The following is a 27,505-nucleotide window of genomic DNA, read 5'->3' on the forward strand; positions in this document are numbered from 1 at the left end:
AGAATGCTAAAGCAATTTGTGTGTGTGTGTTTGTGGGGGGAAACAGCGATAAATATTCATTAAAGAGTTTTCCTTTTCAAATGATAGTTTTACCATCTTAACCTCACAATTGAGCAAAGGTTGTTGCCTTTTCTTGAATTTTCAACTAGAAATGTTTGTTCGAAGGTTCCAGTACATTTCATTTATGTATACATGTAATACAAAGGTTATGATTTCTGAGGTTTTAAAAAATCCCATCTGGCATTCCTCCCATGTTTTGAGGGAAAGACAAGATTGCCAGTATTTAGCGGTGGCAGCTCTAGCTGCATTAGGCATTTGTTAGGAAATCCAGGGGATCTGTTTCTGCCAAAGAAGGATCATGTGCTATAATAATTGTTAATCATTAGGTATTTGACTGCAACCTATTTAGGCACTTTTCTTTTTAATGCATTTTGGCAATTCTGGTAGCCGATTTGGATACGCTTCGTATTTTAAATACTGACTCACTGTCAACAAAATATCATTCAAGTTCAAACCGGACAGAAAGCTGATAACTATAGACAAGGTAAGCTTCAGGTTTACTCCACCTTGCATACTTGGGAGAATATAAGTAAGCATAAATCATCATTCCCTGTAGTAGCTAACTCAGGTGACTGAGTGACTGTCTGTCTAGAAGTAAAATGGGACCACCCAAAAATAAGAGTGGTTTCTACATACTCAGGGGATTTCCTAGGTAAGATGAACTGTTGTTGTTCAGTCCTTAAGTCGAGTACAAGTTTGTAAATTAACAGGAAAAATAAAATAAACATGGCCTGTGAGTTTCCAGGAGGAATGGAATGCTGATGGCAGTTGAGCCTATAGAGCAGGGGTGCACAACCTGTGCTGCATGCAGTCCCCCTAGGCATTAACTGCAACCCCACAGGTGTGCTGCCAAATGCCCCCCCTTCCAGTGATTTCCCACCAGTTTACTGGTTGGTGGGAAATTACTGGCAATTACTAGTTGCTGTCACCACCATTGCTTCTGTCCCAGCTGGTACTGTAGCTGAGAGGCATTCATGGGAAATGAAGACGTCAGCACCTGGAGACCCTCACTTTGCTTTGAAATGATCCCAGCTGCCGATAAGAAAATATATTGTTTAAAGAAAAAAAAAAGTGGGAGGGTTAGGGTACCTTGGAAGGCACCAAGAAAAGTGTCTGGGGGTGCACTGGTGCCCATGGACACCACATGCCTACCTGTGATATAAAGGATGCCTTCAAAGACAAGTGCTCTGACAGCCCTTCAAATAGAGGACTGTAAAGTAGGACACATGGCCACCCTAGATAGATATTGAAAATCTTGTTGAAGCAAAAGCGGACAGATCTGCCAGCAACTGCACCTTTCCACACAATTGTGTATTTTGCTAAATTCAACCTCAGGTTAGACATTCATCTTGTTGATAAATAAAATGCATCTAAAGGGGTTGACATTAGGTCTTTGCATGAGCTATCTGGATGACAACAGATCAATAGCATTGCTCTGCTGAGCAATAGGGGACTATTTAGGAATAATGTTACGCTGTGATCAGAGCTTTTCTCCAGTAATTACGATATATTTCTCAGATTTATGAGAAAGCAGCATCTCCTCTAAGAATGTGAGTTGGTCAACTCTACATTCTGCCTTACGTTAACATGGCTAAGTAGTCACAGGAACACTGGCTTTGTCTTGCTCTCTCTTTTAAAAACCACATTCACTTTACTTTCCCAATGCATAGACTTTAAATTAGGAGTGATATAAACTAGGGACTTTATGTCAATGTTGACATTAGCCAATATTTTCACAAGGCCAAAAAGTACTCTCCTGAGCAATTGCCTCTTAGCCAGGAATTGGTAGAGTAAAGGTGGCCCCTGCTGAGGAGCAAAATAACAGCCTTCCTCATCTTTGTGCCCTCCAGTCCAGACGTTGTCCTATCAGCCCTACCCAGCATGGTCAATGGTCAGGAATCCTAGGAGTTGTAGTCCAAAACAGCTGGAGGCCACTCAGGTGGTGAAGGCTGCTATAAAAGGTGGTTAAAGAAATAAGAAAGTACAGACTTTGGGCAGTGAAGCCATTGGGGTTGTAATATGCCCCAGAATTTAATGATTAGAGAAAAGATGTCCTGTCTAATGGCAGAATGCTGTTGGTCTGCACAGAGACATTTCCCTAGGCAAGTTTCAGAGGATGGGATTTTCTCAAAGAAATTCTTCATTCAAGCAGATTCTTTGGTGGTGACTCAGGGGTTATTTGTTTCTTTGCCTTTTTCTATAGCATCTTTTTTGGCTCGCATGCTTCAATAATCTGCAGTTTATCTGCTCTGCAAGCACGTCTCTGGAAGGCCACCCACTCTGTGACACACTGTGGTCTGCATTAATCAGTTTGCTAGTTCATAAAATAAAATAAAAAAAAAAACATTTCACCCAAAGGCTCTGAAGCATTACACATACAGGTAAAACAATTAAATCAAAATAATGATCCAATAATTTGTGAGAGGCTGACAGTGGCTGGACCACTTTTGTGAGGAGAGGAATGGGGGGGGTTGGAGAGGAGGTGAACTAGGTGGCCTTCTGGTTTCTGGCTTTCTTTCTTTCTAGGACCTGGTTTGCATGATCACTGCAGCCTACTGTGGTTTATTTCAGTGATAGTGAGTTGTGGCTAGAGATGTAAAATTTCCAGAAATGTTAAACCTATGGGGGAAAAATGGATTTTTTCCCAGTGGGTGGTGGGGGGTAGAAAAAATGGAATTTTGAAGGGAAATAGAAAAATAAGCAATACCTTTTTTTAGCACTCTTTGCAGATCTAAAGTAACTTTGTTGATTTAGGATGGCCTTCCCCATCCTGGTGCCCTCCAGATATTTTGGACTTCAGCTCCTATCAGCCTCAGGCAGAATGGCCACTGATCAGGAATGCTGCCCATTGTAGTCCAAAACATCTGTAGGGCACCAGATTGAGGAAGGCTGCTTTAGGAACGTAAAGCAACCTTTATGTTCCTAAAGTTATATTATGTATAACATGGTTTGCTCATAATTATCATTACATTTGAAAACTTTAAAAAACTGAACTCAGTAAATTTATAATGATTGTCTGAATAAACTATACTTTGAAAATTTAATATACCAAACATGGTATTTTTTATGAGCAAACCATGTTATACACAACATATTTTAGGTTCCTAGTTTATGTCTGACCAGAGGGAACTTCACCAAATAGTCCCTGAAACATCTGAATCATCCTAGAAGCCAGAAGAAGCAGGAAGACCTGGAGACAGAGGAAGACAAGTCCAGAAACACAGGACTCTGTAGAACAAAATCCAAGTGTCAAGAATGTACTATTTTCCATATTATAATATGGTGACTCTATTCACATGTTGGGAAATTGAGTATGACTTGGAGCATCCCAAAATGTTTATCAGTACAAGATACATTGGATCAATAATTTTAATCAGTGCTGAGAATCTTACAGACAAGATTAAAAAACATTTTTCCCCATGGCTTCATTTTATATTTTACATCTCTAGTCTTTCTATAAAAGTCTTCTTATTACATAGTTTTTAGACATCATTTGGGAGTAAAGGCTTGGTAACAATATATAAACACCTTGTCTTAAATTCTAAAATAAAATAATCCAAAGCTGTTCAATTTTGATCATGCAAACCAGTCCTATGAGTCTTATGTCATTCTCCCATCTGACTGACACATAAACTACTTTGCACCTCCAGGACTTGAAGCATTTTCTGCAAACATGTTATCAAATACCCAGTGATCCACCATGATGCTTTTTTTTTTTTTTTACTCTTATTTTATTTTCTACATATTGGGCAAGAGACACAGCAAATTTTCAATTATTTTGTGATTTTTAATGACTTCATAAAATTTCTTTGATATTTGTTTCCAAATGTATAACATTATTTTGGCAGTTATTCATATTGCCTTGGATTACACAGTCTTTCTCCTTCTCTGTCTGTATTTACTATTAACTGGATGAAAAATCCACTGGAAGGTTCTCTGCACTGTCCCACTGAAATGAAAGGGACTTTCATGATGATGAGATTGTGCCCATTGTTATGAAAGGAAAAAAATAGTCACTTCAACACACTAACCCCATTTCCCAGGAAAAACATGAACAAAGGCATGCTTTGCCTTCCTTTGAAGTCCTATACATTTCCAGGGATATCAAAGAAAGGACAAATGGATGGGGTTTTGCAGAATACATCATGGTGATTTTCTTCCATTATTGTATATTTCACTTTTTAGTATCAGGTTATTCACTTCATTGTTTCTACCCAAGTTTAACAACTTAACACTGTCTTTAGGAGTTAACTGGATAATGCCATGGGACAAAACAATTTGCTTGTTACGAAATTTCAGAATGCTTTAAAAAGAAAATGTACTAGATGGGAACCCTACATAATGCATATTTGGAGGAAGCAATCCTATGGGGATAGGCAGCTGCCTCCATAGGACTGTGCCCTTAGTTTCCATAATCTAACACTTCCTCCCACACCGTGTGTGTGTGTGTGTGTGTGTGTGTAAAGAAATTGCAGTCCATTCCTTTATGTTGACTCAACTGGATGGAATGGGTTGGGCATCTCTCCCTCTCTTAATTGGGGGTGGCTACAAACTGACAAGGCCAAGCTATAAAGAACCATTCAGCTACTTCCATGTGACCATGGTTGTGTGAGAATTCTGTATATTGGTTGAACAGACCCACACACATCCTTCTAATCTATGCTGCATAGCAAAAGACTTCTGACACTGAGGGAACTGCAAAGCATGGAATGATGCGACATGGGGTGGGGTGGGGGCGGTTAGTTACTCAAAGGAAAAAATAAATTTCTGAATCCCACTGGGTGAGCACAAGCCATATTGGGCTTGGGTAAAACATGTCATTGGATCCCAGCCATTGTTGCCTTATATAGAACTGTTACGATAACTAGATGACAAATACTACATAATTTGAGAATATATCAGTAGTTATTTTGGAAAGCTCTCATTTTAACTACCAAGAAGAATTTTCTATATTCTTTATATGTACCTTCCCATTCCCTTATGGCACATTTGCTCTTTTACAAGCAGTTTTCATGTTCAGCTAACTAGGCAATATGAAGTTTCTTATGAACAAATTCCATATTAGGCATAATTAGGAAAGGAATTGAGAATAAAACTGCCAATAACATACTCCTCTTATACAAATCTATGGTGCAGCCACACTTGGACCACACTGTGTCCAGTTCTGGTCACCACACCTGAAGAAAGATATTGTGGAGTTGGAAAAAGTGCAGAAAGGGGCAACTTAAGTGATCAAGGGGCTGGAGCAACTCCCCTATGGGGAAAGGTTACAACAGCTGGGATTGTTTAGCTTGAAGAAACGGTGAGTAAGGGTAGATGCACAATTATGCATGGTGTGGAAAAAGTCAATAGGAAGACATTTTCCTCCCTCTGTCATAATACTAGAACTCAGGGTCATCCCATGAAGCTGATTAATGGGAGATTTAGGACAGATAAAGGGAAGTCCTTCTTTACACAGCACATAAATAGCTATGGAATTTACTTCCACAACATGTGATGACCACCACTTTGGATGGCTTTAAAAGGGGATTGGACAAATTCATGAAGGATAAGGTTGTCAGTGGCTACTACTATCAGAGGCAGTATGCCTATGTACCTCAGTTGCTGGGGAACATGGGCAGGAGGGTGCTGTTGCACTCATGTCCTGCTTGTGGGTTTCCTGTGGGCAGCTGGTTGGCCACTGTGTGAACAGAATGCTGGACTAAAGGGACCCTTGGCCTGATCCAGCACGGCTCTTCTTGTGTTCTTATGTTCTAACATAAGAAGCACACCTTTGCCTCTGTTGGCAGGAGCACCCAGACAAAATATATAAATCAGAAGACTTCAGAGAAGGTTTTTATAGAAATGTATTTTACTTCTTAAAGAATCAAACAGAAGATTTACAGGATATGAGAGCATGACACAGACCAAAATCCAACAGTGGCAGTTGTACCGGGGGGGGGGGGGTATTAAAAAGGTTTCTAAGGATTCTTAAGGAGCTTGGCTTTATATCAGAAACTTTACCCAAATAGTGGTGTTTGTTCCCATGAAGAAGAAAAGTCAAGATGGATAAGACAAAGCCACCTCCTTCTGCTTTGTAGTTGAAAAGGGTAGGTAAGCAGTTCCATATGCTTTTGCAAAAGGATCTCTTCCCCCTTTCCCCAAATAACAGAAGAGAGAAAAAAATGTTTATAATATATTCCCCCATTTCAGCTTAATACTAATTCTAGATTTTGAGATAACTGCTCCACCTCAGGAAACTCTGACATATCAGAGAAGCAATCGTTAGCACAGCTGGGGCAGCCTCACCTCTTCTCTCAATATTCTGTGTGTTTTGCTCACGGAATAATTCAGGGGTGGGCAATTTCTAGTCCTCCAGAAATTTTGGCCTACAACTCCCATGATCCTTCACCATTGGCTATGCTGGCTATGGCTGGTGGAGGTTGCCCTATATGGAGAGGAATAGCCTGGCTTCAGTAGTCTATGCTCAGGTAACCTCTAAGTTAGATTACCACAATGTGCTCTACATGGGGCTGCCCTTGAAGATTGTTCAGAAGCTGCAGTTTGTGCAAAATGAGGCAGCCAGATTCATAACAGGGAACAGAAGGTCGGAGCATATTACACCAATTCTGCCTCCCTTGAATTGGCTGCCTGTATGTTTCCAAAACCAATTCAAGGTGCTGGTTTTAACGTATAAAGACTTACATGGTTCAGGACCACAATACCTAATGGAGCACCTATCCCAACCTATCTGGACACTACAAACAACATCAAAAGCTGTTCTCTGAGTGCCTCCTCTGAGGGAGGCTCAGAAGGTGGCATCAAGGGAGAGGGCCTTCTCAGCGGTGCCCCACCCCCCGAACTCTTCCCACTGAGGCCTGCCTGGTGCCAACATTGTCATCTTTTAGGTGCCAAATTAACACTGTCCTTTACTCACAGGCATATGACGGCATTTGATGGGGCATCTATGTCAGTTGTTTCTGTCAGGTCCAGTATCTTATTGAAAATGTTTTAGCTAGGGATGGTGTGGGAGACCAAAGAGGGGATCAAGTCAGATGGACTCCCCGGCCGGCCAGCCTCCCGGACCCTGCTTGCTGAGCCTGGGCATGCTGATGGACCCAGCTGCCAAGCGCCCTTGAGCCCAGCAAGCAGCTGACAGCGCCACAGCGTTCTCATGCTGGCCTCCTTGGGAGGAGGCCAGGGCGAGAGTGCTGGGGGCTGGCCGTGCTAGGACCCATCCTGCCTCCACAGGCTGTCAAGGAAGCCCTTGATCTCTGGCGTTGGGAGGAAGGGCCTCGGCTGCACCCCAGCACTCTTGCCCTGGCCTCCTCCCAAGGAGACCAGGGAGGGAGCACTGGGGGCTGGCCACACAGAGGACTCCAGCAGTCAAGCCCTTGTGCGCATAAAGCACAAGGGTTTGACTGCCAGAGTCCTTGGCGTGGAGGGGAGGGGTGGCTCGTGTGGCTCAGCAAGTGGGTGGGGCAAGCAGGAAGGCTCTCCCAGCACATCCAGGCCATGCGACCAGGGGGGCAGCTCGTCAAGGTCCCCTGCGCCCTGGACGGAGATGGGTCCATCCATCCCTAGTTTTAGCTGTTTAAATTGTTTTAAATTTTGCATGTTAGATATTTTATATTATGTTTTTGTTATCCTGATTGTGCTGTGTATTTTTTGTGAACCACCCAGAGATCTTCGGCTATTGGGCGGTATAGAAATGAAATAAATTAAACAAGCAAATAAAAATAAAATAAAAACATCTGGGGGCCACAAGTTGCCCACCCTTGAGTTGCTGTGCCCTCATTTTCTAACTGCCAGTCTGAAGAAAGTACAGACCTAGAGTATGCTGAGAGGTGATCCAGATTGCTAGCCCTAAAATGGCTTCTAAAAATAACTGAATGAAGCCTGCTTCCATGAAATTTATGACACACCTGGGAAATGCGAAATCTAGGAAGAGAAATATAAGGGAGGGAGATTATTTGAAGTGTCCTTTAAACCTCTATAAATGTAATCTGCTAGAGTGCCATCATCCTTTGCTGAGGCTACTATAATTTATCACAGTTGCACAAAGCCAGATACACAGCCTAAAACGGACAGAATATCAAAGGGGAGCTTTTTATGCTTTGTGTATCTCTGAAAATAAGCTAAAAATATTTACAAAATCTAGCATTACCAATGGTTTATAATAGTAGATGGTTCCCATGCACAGTCACTGGTATATATGGAATTTTTGTTGACATTATTTTATGATGAACAAGTTGAATTACTCATTTCTGGACAGAAAATACAAGTCTGTAAGCTTAAATTGCTCAGAAATAAACTCAAACTTTCCATGGGAATTCACTATATGTAATAGATTTACATTTAACATTCATTTATTGAATCCTGCATGCATAAAAATTGTTGTCTTATACTGTTCTTTTCAGTGTGGATTAATAGCTAATCTGTTCTTGTATAATTGGATTATTTGTTCAGAATAGTCAAGAAAAGAGATTAAAAATGAGAATCTTCATTTCATGAAACAAAAGCTGGAATCCTATACAGATTTTCCTAGGAGTAAGCCCCATTGAACTCAATGTGGCTTACTTTTGAGTAGACCTGTAAATTCACATAATTGGTATAGGCCAGGGGTGGGCAATAAGTGGCCCACAGGCCGCATGCAACATCCCAGACTTTTTTTGCATGCGCCCCCCCCCATACCCCAATGCCAAAAATTGGTGGTGCTGTGGCAAAAAAAGCAGCGGATTGCTGCTGAAATGTGGTGGCATGGCAGCAAAGTTTTTGCCCTTTTTTGTCATGGCTGCACTGCCAAATTAGGCAGCAGAATTTAGTGGCAATAATTTCAACAGTGGCAGGAGGGAGTGCACCCGGGGGAGGGGGGATTGACCCCCGGAACCATTGAATTTGCCTATCCCTGGTGTAGGCCATAGATAAAATACACTGACTTATAGGCTTCTACTTAGGCAAAGAATTGTCCAAATCAAATGGAGGAAGCTTGTCTAGAAATAGCATATTGAAATTAGAGATGGACAAACTCCCCCAAAGTCATCTCAGATTTAAATGAAAATAATCCAAGAACTTCTTTAAAAAAATCAGAGGATTTTGGATCATTTTTCTGAACCAGTTCAAGTTACTGAAAAATGAGCCACGTATTATATTGGGAAATTAAGAGGCTGCAGGGCAAAAACTGAGGGGCAGGAAGTTCCTCCTGCGCTTTCTTATGTGCAGGATGGACTTCCCCCCTTCTTTTTTCTCTTGCTCCCTCTTACTTTTCCGATGTACAATACAATGGAATTCTGTGGTCCCGTTGCTTTGCCTAGGGGACAGTGGTAATTCTTCTCCAGCTCAAATTTCAATCCGAGCTGGAAAAAATTTGGGGACTTGTAAAAATGGTCTCTCCTTTGAGGGGAACTTCAACAATTCTTCCCAAGTTCTTTTCAGAGCCTGGATCAGATGTATTTTGACTTGAACTGAAATACAGCATTTAGTGCAGAAATCTAGAATATATTTAGCTAGCAGAAATGTCTGGGCAGGACCCTCTTAAGCCAAAAGTAAGGAAACCTTAGGGAACCAATCATGCTGCACTTCTTAAAATGTAATCTTTAGGATCAGCTACAGCCCTTCAGGAAGTCTGAAAAAAACTTACTTATAGTTATCAGTGGGCCGCTGCTCTGTATTCATATGACCAAGAGCTGTGAAAGGTCTCTGAAAAGAAGGAATTGATCATGTCAGTTTATTTATTTTCACTAACTTTCCCAGCATATTGGACTGTTTTTCTTGGCTTTTATGCTCCTCCAAATCACAGTCAGAATTTGGCAGCTAATTAAAGAAACTGGCTAGCTCAAAATCCCATATTCCTAAATATTTTTAGTGTCTCTTCCCCCTAAACCTTAATCTTACAGCGATGCTTTGGCAACCCATTCCTTTATCGGTTTCATTTACATCTGTTGATTTCTGAGCAATGTGTTTGATGAGTGGTTCCAAATTTGCAAGTTGAAATAGGGTATCTGTGTTGGAAGACATAAGAACATAAGAAAAGCCATGTTGGATCAGACCAAGGGTCCATCTAGTCCAGCATTCGGTTCACACAGTGGACAACCAGCTGCCCACAGGAAACCCACAAGTAGGACATGAATAGGCATGCAAAATGTTTCAGGTTCATTTCTTAGTACCTCTGGTATAAAAGGGTCAATTATTAAACTGTCTGGAAAAAGTTCTGCCTGGGACCTTGAAGAGCCACTACAAGTCAGAGTAGAGCTGGGGTCCCCAACATGGTGCTCGTGGGCACCAATATACCCACCAACACCACACTTGGCACCTACCAGGCTCCTTTTCCCTCCTGATTTTTATTTTAAGATTATTATTATTTTAAAAACATTAACTGAAAGGCTGGCTTGCTGCAAAGCAAAGTGCTGCCCTCCAATGCCATCTTTATTTTGCTTCAATAGAATTGTTTAGTGTTTTGGAGCTCAGACCCCAAATCTGCTGTCGGGGCTGGTATCAAGGATAAGTATGGTTGGGCACCTGCTAGGGACCCACAAACTTGAAGGTGCCCCCTGTCAAGATCCCCTTGGAGTTATTTTCTTCATTGCAACCTGCTTATTCACCTGCCTCTGGCTCTGGCCTAGAGATGGTGAGAAGGAGGAGCAGTAGATGCTACTGCCTACTTGCTCACTGGCTCTCTGCCTGTCTAGCAAGCAAGTGGTACCAATGATGAGAAAGAGAGAGGATAGGGAGCAATAGCAGCTGGTGACAATGCTGGTGAGAAGGTAGACTCACTTAAGGAGGGGGACCATTGAGGGTGTCTTGCCCAAGGGCCCTCAAAAACCCAGAGCTGGCACTGTCTACCTTTAGTTAGGTTCTTGGGTTAGCTTACTTTTCTTTTAGTCTGACCAGTTTGCCTTCTGGGAATGAGCATTGTGTGAACAACCATGCCCACCATGGCAACCATTTTATGCATGGGCCAACCCCCCATGGCAGCCATTTTGTGAGAATGCCCACAACACTCTATCAAAATTTCAAATACACCCACAACAAAAAGGTGGGCAACTTCTGGACAAGAAAATACTGGGCTTGATGAACAACTAGTTCTGACCTGGTATTAAGCAGAATTATATTGTTATAAAACAAGTCCTGCCAGACAAATCTGATCTCATTTTTTGATCAAGTAACCTCCCTTGTAGACCGTGGGAATGCTGTAGACATCATATACCTCGACTTCAGCAAAGCTTTCGACAAAGTGCCCCATGATATCCTGATGAGCAAACTAGCTAAAAGTAGGGATGTCGGAGAATTTCTCCACGAATCTCTGGGAGGCCGAATGCCAATGCATTCGGCCCCCCGAAATTGGTGGAGAAATGGTCCGCCACCCCCCCCCCCGGGATGGGACTTACCTTTGTCGAATGTCCCTGGTGGCGGCGGCTCCCGGCAGCGGCGCAGCGGCAGTGCGGCGGCGGCAGCAGCCGGTCTTCTGACCGGCTGCCACCGCTGCCATTTCCAAATAAAACAACAACAACAACAACAAACGTGATAGGCTATGTAAAGATTTATGTAGCCTATCACGGCTAGATTTTCAAAAAACACCGTGATAGGCTACGTAAATGTTTACATAGCCTATCACGGCTGACTTTGGGGGGGGGGAAGCGCGTACGCAAATGGCGGCGCCCATGGGCGCCGCCATTTGCGTTCCTTATTTGGGCACGTGTAGTCTACGTAAACATTTACGTAGACTACGGCGAAAATAAGGGCAACGCTATTTGCGTTGCCCTTATTTTCACTGTAGTCTACGTAAATGTTTACGTAGACTACATGTGCCCAAATAAGGAACGCAAATGGTGGCGCCTATGGGCGCCGCCATTTGCGTACGCGCTTTTTTCCCCCCAAAGTCAGCCGTGATAGGCTACGTAAACATTTACGTAGCCTATCACAGCTGACTGCAGGGACGCAAACGGCAGCGGCTACGGCCACCGCCATTTGCGTCCCTGCAGGAGACGAGATTCGCGGCCGGAGGGACGGGGCGCCTCCCCCCCGGCCAGAATTTCAGCCGGAAGGACGGGGCACCTTCCCCCCGGCCAGAATTTCGGCGGGAAGGGATGGGGCACCTCCCACCCCGCCCAGAATTTGGGGGGGAGGGACGGAGCGCCTCCCCCCCACCGTGAAGCAAGCTGCGGGACCAGGTAAGGGACGTTCGTCCATCCCTAGCTCAAAGTGGGCTAGATGAAACAACGATCCGGTGGATCCACAGTTGGCTACAGAATCGGACTCAAAGAGTGCTTATCAATGGGACCTTCTCAAGCTGGGGAGAGGTAACGAGTGGGGTACCGCAGGGCTCAGTCCTGGGCCCAGTGCTCTTCAACATTTTTTTAATGACTTGGAGGAGGAGGTGCAGGGAATGCTGATCACATTTGCAGATGACACAAAATTGGGAGGGATAGCTAATGCTTTGGAAGACAGAAACAAAATTCAAAGTGATCTGGATAGACTGGAGCACTGGGCACAAAACAACAGAATGACATTTAATAGGGATAAATGCCAAGTTCTGCACCTAGGAAAAAGAAACCAAATGCACAGTTACAAGATGGGGGATACGTGGCTCAACCACACCACAAGCGAGAAGGATCTTGGAATTGTTGTTGATCACAAGCTGAATATGAGCCAACAATGTGATGTGGCTGCAAAAAAGGCAAATGCTCTTTTGGGCTGCATTAATAGAAGCATAGCTTCCAAATCTTGGGAAGTACTAGTTCCCCTCTACTCAGCACTGGTAAGGCCTCAGCTGGAGTACTGTGTCCAGTTCTGGGCACCACACTTGAAGAAGGATGCAGACAAACTGCAGAGGGTTCAGAGGAAGGCAACAAAGATGATCAGGGGACTGGAAACAAAGCCCTATGAAGAGAGACTGAAAGAACTGGGCATGTTTAGCCTTGAGAAGAGAAGACTGAGGGGAGATATGATAGCACTCTTCAAGTACTTGAAAGGTTGTCACAGAGAGGAAGGCCAGGATCTCTTCTTGATCATCCCAGAGTGCAGGACACGGAATAATGGGCTCATCATCAGTGGCCCTTCTCAGTGAGCCCCTGCCAAAGGAAGTGAGGCGGGTGGCTACTAGGAGGAGGGCTTTTTCTGTTGTGGCACCCCGGCTCTGGAATGAGCTCCCTAGTGAGGTTCGCCTGGCACCTACATTGTACTCCTTTCGGCGCCAGGTGAAGACCTTTTTATTTTCCCAGGCATTTTAGCATTTTAGCTTTCTAAATTTTTATCTTTGCTGTTTTAAATCTGTATTTTAAACTCCTGTACTGCTGCTAGGTTTTATTGTGGTTGTATTGTTATATTGTGGTTTTAATGTTCTATATATTTTAAATTGTTTTACTGTGTGTTGTTTGGTTTTAATTTTTGTGAACCGCCCAGAGAGCTTCAGCTATTGGGCGATATAGAAATGAAATAAATAAATAAAATAAAGTTACAGGAAGCCAGATTCCGGCTGAACATCAGGAAAAACGTCCTGACTGTAAGAGCAATATGACAATGGAACCAATTACCTGGGGAGGTGGTGGGCTCTCCCACACTGGAGGCCTTCAAGACGAGGCTGGACAGCCATTTGTCAGGGATGCTCTGACTTGGATTCCTGCATTGAGCAGGGGGTTGGACTCGATGGCCTTGTAGGCCCTTTCCAACCATACTATTCTATGATTCTATTATTCTATATGTTCCAATATACACTTAGTGCACCATTGTCTTGGGTCAGTGATAGAAGGAGGATGTCTCAGAAGAAAAGTGCCTGCTTCTCCCTGGGAAACTTCCTGCATTCAGGGGCTGCTTTACAAACAGGTTACTCCTATAAGTAATAAAGCATCACTGTTTTGCTATAAGCTACAAAAATAATTGCAACTGACTTTCCACATTATAGGAGATATATAGCGTGTAGTCCCCTTCATGGATCACTGCCTTGTTGAGGCGAAGGGGCTTGCGTAATTCAGTGAAGCCATAAGCTATGCTGTGCAGGGCCACCCAAGACGGACAGGTCATGGTGGAGAGTTCTGACAAAATGTGGTCCACTGGAGAAGGAAATGGCAACCCACTCCAGTATTCTTGCCCAGAGAACCCCATGGAACATATCACAAGGCTAAAAGATATGACGCTGGAAGATGAGCCCCTCAGGTCAGAAGGTATCCAATATACTACTGGGGAAGAGCAGAGGGAATTTCCAAGTAGCGCCAGAAAGAGTGAAGCGGCTGGGCCAAAGCTGAAAGGACACTCAGCTGTGGATGTGTCTGGTGGTGAAAAGACAATCCAATGCTGTAAAGAACAAAATTGTTTAGGAACCTGGAATGTCAGATCAATGAATCAAGGTAAGCTGCAGGTGGTCAAACATGAGATGGCAAGATTGAACATCAACATCTTGGGAATCAGCGAACTAAAATGGACAAGCATGGGCGAATTTAAGTCAAGTGACCATTATATCTACTACTGTGGGCAAGAATCCCTTAGAAGAAATGGAGTAGCACTCATAGTCAACAAAAGGGTGGGAAAGCAGTACTGGGGTACAATCTCAAAAACAATAGAATGATCTCAGTACGAATCCAAGGCAAACCATTCAACATCACAGTAATTCAAGTCTATGACCCAACCACTGAGGCCGAAGAAGCTGAGGCTGATCGGTTCTATGAAGTCCTACAACACTTTCTAGAACTAACACCAAAAAAAGATGTCCTTTTCATCATAGGGGATTGGAATGCTAAAGTAGGAAGTCAAGAAATCACCAGGATAACAGGCAAGCATGGCCTTGGTGTACAAAATGAAGCAGGACAAAGGCTAATAGAGTTTTGCCAAGAGAACACGCTGATCATAGCAAACACTCTTTTCCAACAGCACAAGAGGCGACTCTACACATGGACATCACCAGATGGTCAATATCGAAATCAGATTGATTATGTCCTTTGCAGCCAAAGATGGAGAAGCTCTATACAGTCAGTAAAAACAAGACCTGGAGATGACTGTGGCTCAGATCATGAGCTTCTTGTTGCAAAATTTCGGCTTAAATTGAAGAACGTAGGGAAAACCACTAAACCATTCAGGTATGACCTAATTCATATCCCTTATGAATATACAGTGGAGGTGATGAATGGGTTTAAGGGATTAGACCTGATAGACAGAGTGCCTGAGGAACTATGGACGGAGGTCCGTAACATTGTTCAAGAGGCAGCAACTCAATCCATCCCAAAGGAAAAGAAATGCAAGAAAGCAACCTGGCTGTCTGATGAGGCTTTACAAGTAGCTGAGGAAAGAAAAGCGAAAAGCAAGGGAGAAAGGGGAAGATATATCGAACTGAATGCAGAGTTCCAGAGAATAGCAAGATGAGACAAGAAGGCCTTCTTAAATGAACAGTGCAAAGAAATCGAGGAAAACAATAGAATGGGAAAGACTAGAGATCTTTTCAAGAAAATTGGAGATCTCAAGGGAACATTTTGTGCAAAGACGGGCATGATAAAGGACAAAGAAGGCAGGGACCTAACAGAAGCAGATGAGATTAAGAAGAGGTGGAAAGAATACACAGAAGAACTATACAGGAAAGATCTTAATGTCCTTGATAGCCATGATAGTGCGGTCACTGAACTTGCGCCGGACATCCTAGAGAGTGAAGTCAAGTGGGCCTTAGGAAGCATTACTAACAACAAAGCTAGTGGAGATGACAGTATTCCAGCTGAGCTGCTTAAAATCCTAAAAGATGATGCTGTTAAAGTGCTGCACTCAATATGCCAGCAAATTTGGAACAGTGGCCACAAGCCTGGAAAAGGTCAGTTTACATTCCAATTCTAAAGAAGGGCAATGCCAAAGAGTGTTCAAACTACTGTACAATTGCGCTCATTTCACATGCCAGCAAGGTGATGCTCAAAATCCTACAAGCTAGGCTTCAGCAGTATGTGAACCGAGAACTACCGGAAGTACAAGCGAGGTTTCAAAGAGGCAGAGGAACTAGAGATCAAATCGCCAACATTCGCTGCATCATGGAGAAAGCAAGAGAATTCCAGAAAAATGTCTATTTCTGCTTCATTGACTACGCTAAAGCCTTTGATTGTGTGGATCACAACGAACTCTGGCAAATTCTGAAAGAGATGGGAGTACCAGACCACCTTACCTGTCTCCTGAGAAACCTGTACAAGGGTCAAGAAGCAACAGCAAGAACCACACATGGAACAACCGATTGGTTCAAAATTGGGAAAGGAGTATGACAAGGCTGCATATTGTCGCCCTGCTTATTTAACTTATATGCAGAGTACATCATGAGAAACGCCAAGTTGGATGAATCACAGGTTGGAATTAAGGTTGCCGGGAGAATTATCAACAACCTCAGATACACAGACGATACCACCCTTATGGCAGAAAGCGAAGAGGATCTAAAGAGCCCCTTGTTGAGGGTGAAAGTGGAGAGTGCAAAAGCTGGTTTGAAACTCAACATTAAAAAAACAAAGATCATGGCATCTAGCCCCATCACTTCCTGGTTCATAGAAGGGGAAGAAATGGCAGCAGTGACAGATTTTATTTTCTTGGGCTCCAAGATCACTGCAGATGGTGACTGTAGCCATGAAATTAAAAGATGCTTGCTCCTTGGGAGGAAAGCTATGGCACACCTAGACAGCATAGTAAGAAGCAGAGACATCACCTTGCCGACAAATGTCCGTCTAATCAAAGCTATGGTTTTCCCAGTAGTAACGTATGGCTGTGAGAGCTAGACTATAAGGAAGGCTGAGCACCCAAGAATTGATGCTTTCGAACTGTGGTGCTGGAGAAGACTTTTACGAGTCCCCTGGACTGCAAGGAGGTCAAATCAGTCCATCCTAAAGGAAATCAACCCTGAGTGCTCATTGGAAGGACAGATACTGAAGCTGAAGCTCAATATTTTGGCCACCTAATGTGAAGAGAAAACTCACTGGAAAAGCCCTGATGCTGGGAAAGATTGAAGGCAAAAGGAGAAGGGGACGGCAGAGGATGAGATGGCTAGATAGCATCACCGATGCAATGAATATGAACTTGAGCACACTCCGGGAGAGAACAGAGGACAAGAAGGCCTGGAGTGCTATGGTCCATGGGGTCACGAAGAGTCAGACATGACTTAACGACTGAACAACAACAAATAGGGGGTAGTGCTCACTGTACTATGTCATCTACACAGGTGGGAATAACATAGCTGCAATTCACCTGAGAAGCCATTTTTAAAAACATTCAAGCACGCCTGATTTATTTAGCAACAATAAGCACTTATTCGTTTAAGTGTGATTGCCTAGTACTACTGTAAAATGTCAAAACACAAAGTGATTAATGTTTGTTTTAGATCAGAAATGTAAATTGGAAGTGTTTAATTAGGGGGAAAAGTTGCTTAAATGGCAGTGTCTGGAAAGGGCTTTTTCTTTGTTTTTATTTAGCAGTATAATGCTATAACACCCATTAAAGCAGTGTTTTCTTAATATTTTAATTTTTTTAAATAGCTGGAATAGCATCTTAGCAACAATTTAAGGATAGATTTTTGAAAATTAACAGGGTTATAAAGTGATGCCCACCACAAACGTTATATGTGCTGAGCTGCAGTAGGTTCACTTCCCTGATATATCAGTGCCCACATCAAAAACGCACCTCTTAAAAAACATGGAAGAGCAGCACTTAGGGATCTAAACCTGTAGAGATTGCGCTGCTCTTCTGTCCTTCTAAAAAAAGGGGGAGGTAGATCTTGTGGTAATGAGAAAGGTGAACGATGCACTGGGAAAACATGGGAGGTTTACAAACTGGTGATCACATCATAGAAATGTGAGTGCCAATGCCACACTAAATACCTAGAGCTGGAACCAGACTTAGTCAGTTAGACTAGGGATGTCACGAGAATTTTGCCACGAATCTCGGGGAAGCCGAATGCCAGTGCATTTGGCCCCCCGAAATTGGTGGCGAAACGGTCTGCCCCCCCCCGGGATGGGACTTACCTTGTGCGAATGTCCCTGGTGGCGGCGGCTCCGGTGGCGGTTTGGCGGCGGTTCAGTGGCGGCGGCGGCGGCGGCTGCGGCAGCCGGTCTTCCGACCGGCTGCCGCCACTGCCATTTCCAAGTTAAAAAAAAAAAGTGATAGGCTACGTAAACATTTACGTAGCCTATCACAGCTGACTGCAGGGACGCAAACGGCGGCAGCTACAGCCGCCGCCATTTGCATCCCGGCTGGCCAGGATTCGCGGCGGGAGGGACAGGGCACCTCCCCCCCGGCCAAAATTTGGGGGGGAGGGATGGGGCGCCTCCCCGCGGTCAGAATTTCAGGGGAGAGGGACGGGGCGCCTCCCCCCCAGCCAGAATTTCAGGGGGAGGGACGGAGCGCCTCCCCCCCACCGCGAATCAAGTTTTGTGAAAGGTAAGGGACTTTCGTACATCCCTAAGTTAGAGTAGACCGACTGAAATCAATGGGGTGTAAGTTAGAGGAGGTAGGACAGGGCCAAAAACATAGCGAGAACTATACCCCGGTAGAGAAGGAACTGATACCCCTTTAAGCTTTAAGGGAAAAGGAAAGACAGACCACCAACATATGGGATTGGATCCAGACTTAGACATGTGCAGAGAGCCGCTGAAGTCAATGGGACTTAAGTTAGTAATGGCAAACTTATGTTCCATTGATTGCAATGGGTTTACTCTAACTATGACTAAGTCTGGATCCATCCAACCCCTAGTGTGGAAGCACCCAATGTGGCATGGGAAGCTCTCTGGATGAGCCTACAAACTTTTCTAAATGTTCAACAAACACTAAGCTGATCCCAGTGGCTCATGAAAGGCAATTTTCAGAAGTTTCTCATGCAGATATTTCAGGACAAACTTTAGATGAATTTTGATTGACAACACTATCTATAAACACACTTGCCACCAACTGTATTACTCATTTCTTGAGAGTGAGGCCAAAGGTTCAATAAGCAGCAAAATAAAATCCCTTACATGACTAATTCAGAATATTTTGGGTACATTTTGTTCAGTTCCATATCTTAAAACAAGCAGAAGCCTTCATTAAGGCAAGAGCAAAGGTATGCCATGAATTTTCCATTAAAATTTAACTATCTTCCCACATACAGATTAAGGAGCTTGTCCTTTAGAAGCATAACACAGTAGATAAACATTTGGATTTTAAGTTGCATTGCTTAGTTCACAAGCCAAACAGCAGCGGAAGGTTATTGAAATTGTAAGACATGAGGGAAAATACATGAATCTTGAAGTTTACTAACTTCTGTAGAGGAGCTGCACAATGTTTCAATGTTCACATTTATGTACATGAGCTTTGCATATGTGAATCTTCATGCAAGAGTTCTACTCATGTTATTCATATAGTTTGCATCTTTTAAATCATCCATGTCAATTAGGGATGTCGGAGAAATCTGCAATGGAACCAAATGAGTTCAGATTTTTATGAATCCGGCCAGCGGATTCCACAGGGGACCAGCTTTTCCTTGGTCGGGCAGATACTGCAGACTTGTGGACTGTTTTTCTAACCTTTGGAAATTTTGCACAAATTTCATTGTGGAAAAATACACAATTAAAAAAAAAAACTGGCCGAAAAAGCACATTTCCCCTCATAGGCTAAAGCGTGAAAATGTGCATTTAAGGGGGATTTGCACATTTTGTGGGGATTTACACATTTTTGCATGTGCAAATTTGTGCAAATTCAGAAACTTTAAAAAAACAATTCCATCAATGGGCAGACAATGGAACAAAGGTGCCTGACAACCTGCAAAAAGCAGACAGAACTGATTTTACATAATCTGTACATCCCTAATGTCAATACTAGAGATGTCACAGATATCCGAGGGTGGGGATGTGCAGGTGGACTCCAATGGATAGCCGGACTGCAGTAAGTCAGGGTACCCAACATGGTGCCTGTGGGTGCAATGGTGCCTGCAAAGACCTCCAATGGCACCTGCAAAGCTCTCTCCTCCCTGCCCCCTTCAAAAACAATTTTTTAATAAAAACCTTGGAAAATATTAAGGTAGACTTATTTCTCTCCCTTTCTAGCCTCTACCCTTGCTCTTTCTCTCCCCTGCTATGTCCCCTCCCTCCCAGCCTCTAGCATCACTCTTTCTCTTCTCCCAACCACTACCCCTTTGGCTCATTTTGACTAGCCAGGCCTCCATGGCAGCCATTATGTGACTTTTTAAGGCCTAGCAGCTGAGCCCTGCACTGTTGTTGTTGCTGTTGTTGTTGTTGTTTATAAACAGACTCTTCCACTAGTTAGTCCTGTACAGCGGCTCTTGTCAATACAGAGCTATGAATTGCTCTTTTTTACCTCTTTCTAAGCTTGGATTTAGTTTAAATGTATGGCTGAGGTTCTCTTCAGCCCCTCAGGAATCTCTGTTAAAGCAAGGCTGCAAGACCTATATGTTCTTGCTGGATTCCCCCCATGGAATTTAGCTCCCCACTGTAAATTTGTAAGAATTAGTCTTCTAGGATTTAGCTCCCTTCACTGTGCCCTTGGTTTGGCTTCAGCTGATAGCGTATGAGTTGTAAATGATTACCTGAGATAATTTAATAAATAATTAAGTAATTGCATTTACCTTCTCCTCACACAAGCGCTTAACTCACTTGTGTGCTGATGCATCAGAGGCTATTTACTAGAAACAAATTCTATTGAAGTTTTATACATAAATCTGAGGGGTTCTCTATCCTGCACAGTTAAACTGTGTATTTGTCACCCATTCTCTTCTGGGAATCCTGTTTACTGTCATTCAGAGGTGGTGGAAGGTAGGTATTTCTAACAGAATACTCAGCACTGTAATGCTTACTACCTATTCCTGTGCCTATGAAGTATCTTACAGGCATCCTCACCAAACTATAATTGTGAATATTCTTTTGGAAAAAGCCTGACAGTTAAAGTTATATAAAACCATTATAAGTGTGTCATGTAGATCTAAAATAGGAGGTTCTGGTTTGCTTTAGGTCACTATTTCCCAACTGGTAATACAGGCTGCATTCTACAGAAATGATGCAGAATCTTCGAAATCTACCCCATTGTCCTAAACCTATAATCATTATGCCTGTAACATCCCACCACACATAAGCTCATTCAGCTTTTCCTTTGAAAACTCCAGTTTAGACAAAACAACCCAAGGCAATTTGTTCTATCGCCCAAATGGCCTTACAGTGGGAAAGGTTTTTTCTGACCATTTAATTGGAACCTGCTTCCTGAAGCTTAATCCTATTGATCTTTGTTTTACCTCCAGTAAAAACAGAAAGAATTTAGAAGAAAGCCATGAAGACGATAAAGAGATGAGATGATGACATACAGAATTAAATAGCAGGAAGGTGAACTGCAGACAGTTATGGTTTATTCATATATAAAGAAAGCAATTATGATCTCCTTTGCCAAGTGTTGTTCATGAACTACTCCTCCTGCATTAGAACAAGGGCATGAGCAAATCCAGCCTGAGAGATCATAACTATATTACAGCAGAGTCTTCCAAATGAGGTTAACTTGGAGTTTGGGGCCATAAAAGAATGAGGGCTGCCATGCAGAAGCAGAACGACTTGCTAGAATTTACTTTTTATCCCTCTGAGAGTTTACTGAAACACTTTGCTACTTCATCGTCCAAATCATGCATCAACAATCTGGCTGAATCGCATAGATATTATGGCAGGCCAACTTAATCCGCAAGTCTTTTCTGTGATATTCAAGAAGATGACAGAATCCGATGAGAATGGAACCCACAAACTGTTGAGAAATAGCCTAGATGTTTTTTAGAAGGCAAAAGCAAATTACAGTCCCTATTATTTACAAAAACCAAAAGGTCAGGAGGTGTGGTGGTGAAGCTATAAGCATCTTAATGCATTTCATACCAGGAGGCTGCAATTAAAGCACAAAGTTAGGCCATCTAAATGAAGTGTGATGTCTGCTTGCTGTTATGGTCTGCATGCATGATGCCACCAAGAAGTCTAGCTAAATTCAGTTGTTTCTTACTAAGATAGTTTGACCGAAGAAAGGGGTTTTAGGAATATTACCTTCCTTCTTCTCTCCCCCTCCCCACCTCTTTGACACAGAAAATGTGGGTGGTAAGTTCCTTATGACAAGCTCATTTTCAAATCATTTAGGAAAGGCTGCGTGGCTCGGTGGCAGAGCACCTGCTTTGCATGCAGAAGGCCCCAGGTTCAATCTCTGGCATCTCCAGGTAGGACTGGAAAAACTCCTGCCTAAAGCTCTAGAGAGCCACTGCCAGTCAGTGTCGACAATACTGGACTAGATGGACCAATGGTCTGACTCACTATAAGGAAGCTTCCCATGTTCCTGTGAAGGTTTGAGGCCTACAGAGGTAAGGAAAAAGGTCAGGCCTAGAGGCCTGGAGTTTTTTGTGGGAAGAGGGTATCAAGAGGAGTAGTGCAATTTCCTTTCCATTTACTTTTAAGTCCTTTTGTGTCACTCATCTCTATTGTGTAAATAGTTGTGATTGCTTTGTTTAAATTTGCCAGTAAACTGTTGTGGTTAAACCTCAAATGTCTGGTGTGTCCATCACCCCACATCTACAGCTTAAACCCCACGTTATTAGGGATGTCGGAGAATTTCTCCACAAATCTCCGGTATTCGGCCCCCCAAAATTGGTGGAGAAATTCTCCGACACCCCCCCCCCGGGATGGGACTTACCTCGTGCGAATGTCCCTCGTGGTGGCAGATCCTGGCGGCGGTTTGGCGGCGGCAGCCGGTATTCCGACCGGCTGCCGCCGCCGCCATTTCCAAGTTAAAAAAAAAACTGTGATAGGCTACATAAAGATTTACGTAGCCTATCACGGCTAGATTTTCAAAAAACACCGTGATAGGCTACGTAAATGTTTACATAGCCTATCACGGCTGATTTTGAGAAAAAAAAAAAGCGCGTACGCAAAAGCGCGTACGTAAATCTACGTAGACTACCCGTGCCAAAATAAGGAACCCAAATGGTGGCGCCCATGGGCGCCACCATTTACGTACGCGCTTTTTGTTTTTTTTCCAAAGTCAGCCGTGATAGGCTACGTAAACATTTACGTAGCCTATCACGGTTTTTTTTTGAAAATCTAGCCGTGATAGGCTACGTAAATCTTTACGTAGCCTATCATGTTTTGTTTTGTTTTTTACCTTCCCGGCAGAAGAACTTTCGCGGCCGGAGAGGCGGGGCGCTCCCCCCTGGCCAGAATTTCGGCGGGGAGGGATGGGGCGCCTCCCCAGCCGCCAAGAATTTCGGGGGAGAAACAGAGCGCCTCCCCCCCACCGCGAAGCAAGCTGCGGGACCAGGTAAGGGACTTTCATCTATCCCTACACGTTATTGGGAAGGGGAAGTTTAAAAGAAGGAAGGTGGGACTCTTAAGGAGGCAAGAGTTCCTTAAGGAGTTGCTCAGGGGGTCCAGGTCATAGGTGGAACCCTGACAATTCCTAAATTCTGAGATAAATTAGACTGGACAGATGAATTTGCCTTGAGACTCAAGAGCTATGATAGTCTTCTGAAAAGTCACAGAACATCACAGGCAGCTGAACAGGACTTCTGTCATCCTTCCCATACTATTATAATGAAGCATCTTCGGTGGCTGCAACTGACAGCATGACATGCATCACAGTACACAGTCTATAGCTAATCCATGCTACTTTTGACTCTTTCAAATTCTGTAAATAAAAAAAAAATCAAAGAACCTTCCCTGCAAATAAAAACAAACTAATGCATCAGGAAGAGGGGTTCTAGCCTAGTCCTTTGCCTGCTGTAGTGGTTTTCTATTTGCAAGGAAGCATTAAAAAATGTGGTCATTTACCTGTATTCTGGAATTATTCAGTCCATTCTGCTAACTCAGCATTCTATGATTTCAGTGCACTGCATGTCCGGACCAAGCTTTCTTCTATACCTAGGGATGTTGCAGGAGACCGAGAGAGGGGTGGAGTCTTTTGGACTCCGTCCCCCACTTGACCTGCTGGACCCCAGTCCACAGACTGCCATGCTTACCAGACCCCGTTTGCCGAGCCACTGCATGGGCCACGAGCACCCAGTGGTCACCCGTTTTCTCAGCGCCCCAACATTTTGAGAAAAAAAACGGCAACTTGGGTTTTTCCGTAAATGTAATGTTAAATAAATGGCGGCCATAAAGGGGCCATTTATGCAACATTACAGGTGTAAATGGTCCATTCACACCTGTAATGTTGCATAAATGGCCCCTTTACAGTTGGCGTTTACGTAACATTACATTTATGGAAAAACCCAAGTCACCATTTTTTCACAAGTGGCAGGGGTCAGGTGGACCATGCAGTGGCTTGTCCAGGGAGCAGAACAGGGGCAGCCGGCAGGGGTTCAACAAGCACCTGGAGGCACGGACCAAGATGAGTCCATCCATCCCTGTCTATACTGATGGCAAAAGAAAAGTGCCCAGTATTATTGGAGAGTGACTGCCACTTTTACCTACCCCCCTTATTTATTTATTTATTTATTTATTTATAAGTACATGGAAGAGTATGAAGCTATTACTGTAATTGAATTGGTCGCTCTTCCAATTCTGCCTGTCAGTCACTGAAAATCAGTCATAAAGCCTCACTGTTAACAGATTGGCTGTACTGAGCTACTATTATTAATACCATAAATCAGGGGTGTTGAACCTCTTTCAGCTTGAGGGCAAAATTCCACTTTGGAGAAGCTCTTGTGGTGGTGGGTGGGGCCAAAAGGCAAAAGGGATGGGGCCAAAAACGCAAGCATATTTTAGCTTAAATCTCTTACTGCCAGTAACTAAGGCTGAATCTATACATAGCAGTTATATCATTATAATACTGTTATCATAACTCTTGGTACACATGACACCAATGGGCACCAATAGTTATGATAACGGTATGATAATGGTATAACTGCTATGTGTAGATTCAGCCTAAGCCTTAGGAGAGGCATTTCAACCTCTCCTAAGGCAATGGGGTAAAAACTACACAAAAGCCAGGAAAGCCAGGTCGGGGGGAAAGGGGTGGAGTAATAGGAAGGGGTGTGGCCATCTGCCAAAACTGATAGGGCCATATTGGAACTCCAGATTTGGCACCGAGGCCTGAGGTTCCTGCACCTCTCTTATAAATGGATGAGGCTGGGTTAGGCTTGAGTTTGCATAAGTGCACATACAAGCAGCTTCACGCATTTCATACATGTTATGTGGTGTGAATTAGAGCTCTGCAGCAAGGATGTTGAGACATTCAGTTTTTGCAAATTCTGGTATCTATCTAAAATTAGATCACAAAGCAGTTCTTCAGATTTCACACTTCTCTGAATTTTGTGATGCAGTTCTCAGTTAAAAAAAGAAAAGAACCAAAATACATATAAAATATGTATTTGGAGATAAATACTTTAGAAATGCATCTTCTGTGAGAAAATATTGGTTCAAAAACTTATTTCAATATGAATTTTTATTCAGGTATTTTTTTTAAATCACAGATTTATGGGGAAATGGGATAGAATGGACTTTGGTGTGAACACATGTGAAAATGACCCTGACCAGAAATAGACTGATCCATCCCTCCTCAATTGCACATCTCTGAAGAAGGTACATCTCAGTCAAGACTTGCAATTGTCACCAAGTAAGATGGAGGCCTTGCATAATAATAACTATTCGCAATTTTTATTGAAAAGCAAATTTCAGGTCTGCATCCTTATTTGTACCAATTTGCCGGGTTACATAAAGCAATCTTTATCTAAAGAGTAAGAAAAGAGAATTACATTGACATCATCTGGAATTGTTCTCATCACAGGAAAGCACTGGAAATAGAAATATTCTCATTATCTAATGAACTCTAACTCTCTCTGTTTATGAGAAGAAAATCTTTGTTTCCTTTTTGTGATACACTTCATATGATATGTCGATGGTTTTTTTCCCCATAAACCTGGAGCAATAAATTACACTGGAGGTATTTTTACCTTTAATTTATAGTGGGTTTGGCTTTACCAAAGTATGTGTGTGTGTGTGTGGGGGGGGGGTAGCAAAGCAGTATAACAAGAGCTTTAAAAAGTGAAATTAATTTTGAACAAGGAATACCAGTGTAAGGTTAGAATCCTTCATTTCCATTATTCATAGATTATCACAGTAAATATCCATAATAAAAAAGCAACAATATTCAAGAGCCAAGGACATAATCTATAGATTAGTTCTCCTGCATTACTCTCTCTGAAGTGAACTGGAGCTGAGCAGCTCCCATTTCCTTCAAGAGCACTCCCGATAGAAATCTTCCCAGTCGAATATGCTCACATTTTTTGTGCAGCATATAACAATAATGAGTTACAGTTACCCTTTTAGCTGGCTCTCTCTGCTCCAGCTCCAATAATTTCAGAGGAATGAAAATACTGCTGTCTTACAACTAGCTGCATTTCTCCTTTCATACGAAGAATGCTGGTTATACATAGCACAAGTTACCACTGGGATAAATCAGGGCTGGCCCAAGACAGTTTGCTGCCTGAGGCAAAGGACAAGATGGCACCCACCCTCCCCATTCATGTACAGAAGCCAACCATGCTGGCCTGGTAGCTGGATCTTCAACAGTGGAGATGAGACAACACAACATCCTCCACCACATCTGAGGACAGCAAATTAGCTTAGCAGCACAGGGCAGGCCACATGGCAGACACAGCTCGGTCCTCAACACCTTATTGCCACTCCCTGCCTCCCAGCATTTGCTGCCTGAAGTGGCTGCCTCACTCTGTCTAATAGTAGGGCCTACCCTGGGATGAATCAAAGTGGACTGTACCTTCAAGGAGTAAGCAACCTATTAAACACAATGGGTGTTCCTAAGGTTTGATACTAAGCAGGGCTCGCCCAAGATATTTTGCTGGATGATGAGGCCAAGCAGCAAATGGCATCCCCACAGCCACTCAAATACATAGTACCCAAAGCCAGCCAAGTTATTTTGGTACATGAGGCAGAAAAAAAAACTTAAACACCTCTCCCTTGCAGGAGAAAAATACAATAATAGCAAAGTAAGTAACTAGCCATATGCTCCCCTTTTATGACACCCAAAATCTGCAGCCTGACGTGACTGCCTCACTCTGTTTTGTGGTAGGGTCAGCCCTGATACTATGCATCTCATTCAGTGCTTTGGAAAGGGGCAATGGTGTAGCATCTGTGCAGAGCAGAGGACACCGCTCCTTCGTGTGCAGCAAGAAAAGGCCAAGCATGACTGGTTGAGAGGCATGGAGTAAGTTCTACACAGGAAGGCCATTTACACATCACCAAAAAAGAGGAAATACATAACCCCCCCCCAGAGGACAAAAGAGCTCACACGTTTGTGAAAAATTTGCTTATACTAATTTATACGTATTGAGGCAAACTTAAAAATAATGACTATAATTTAAATGAAAATACAATACATTGATCCCACTATAGCGATGGTGACCAGGTGCCCCGTGTGGGGTACCTCCTCAGTCTGTTGCCCAGGCGCTAACTGCTCTCCTTTCTTACGATTCTTTTATCTTTAAACCGGACTGGGAATGGACAGCTGT

At 43.2% G+C, this 27,505-nt stretch overlaps 1 long non-coding RNA gene across 1 annotated transcript; it reads left to right on the forward strand.

Annotated features, from left to right (window-relative positions):
* The first annotated feature begins 407 nt into the window (after positions 1-407).
* LOC146357313 (uncharacterized) lies at positions 408-26,106 on the forward strand. The gene is made up of 3 exons (XR_014789287.1): positions 408-544; positions 23,154-23,298; positions 25,451-26,106. It is a non-coding gene; the product is annotated as an uncharacterized LOC146357313 (long non-coding RNA).
* The last annotated feature ends 1,399 nt before the right edge of the window (positions 26,107-27,505 follow it).

This window comes from Heloderma suspectum, chromosome 1, assembly GCF_057233095.1.
Source record: "Heloderma suspectum isolate Gila_16-S chromosome 1, 16-S_ref, whole genome shotgun sequence".
Lineage (NCBI taxonomy): Eukaryota > Metazoa > Chordata > Lepidosauria > Squamata > Helodermatidae > Heloderma > Heloderma suspectum.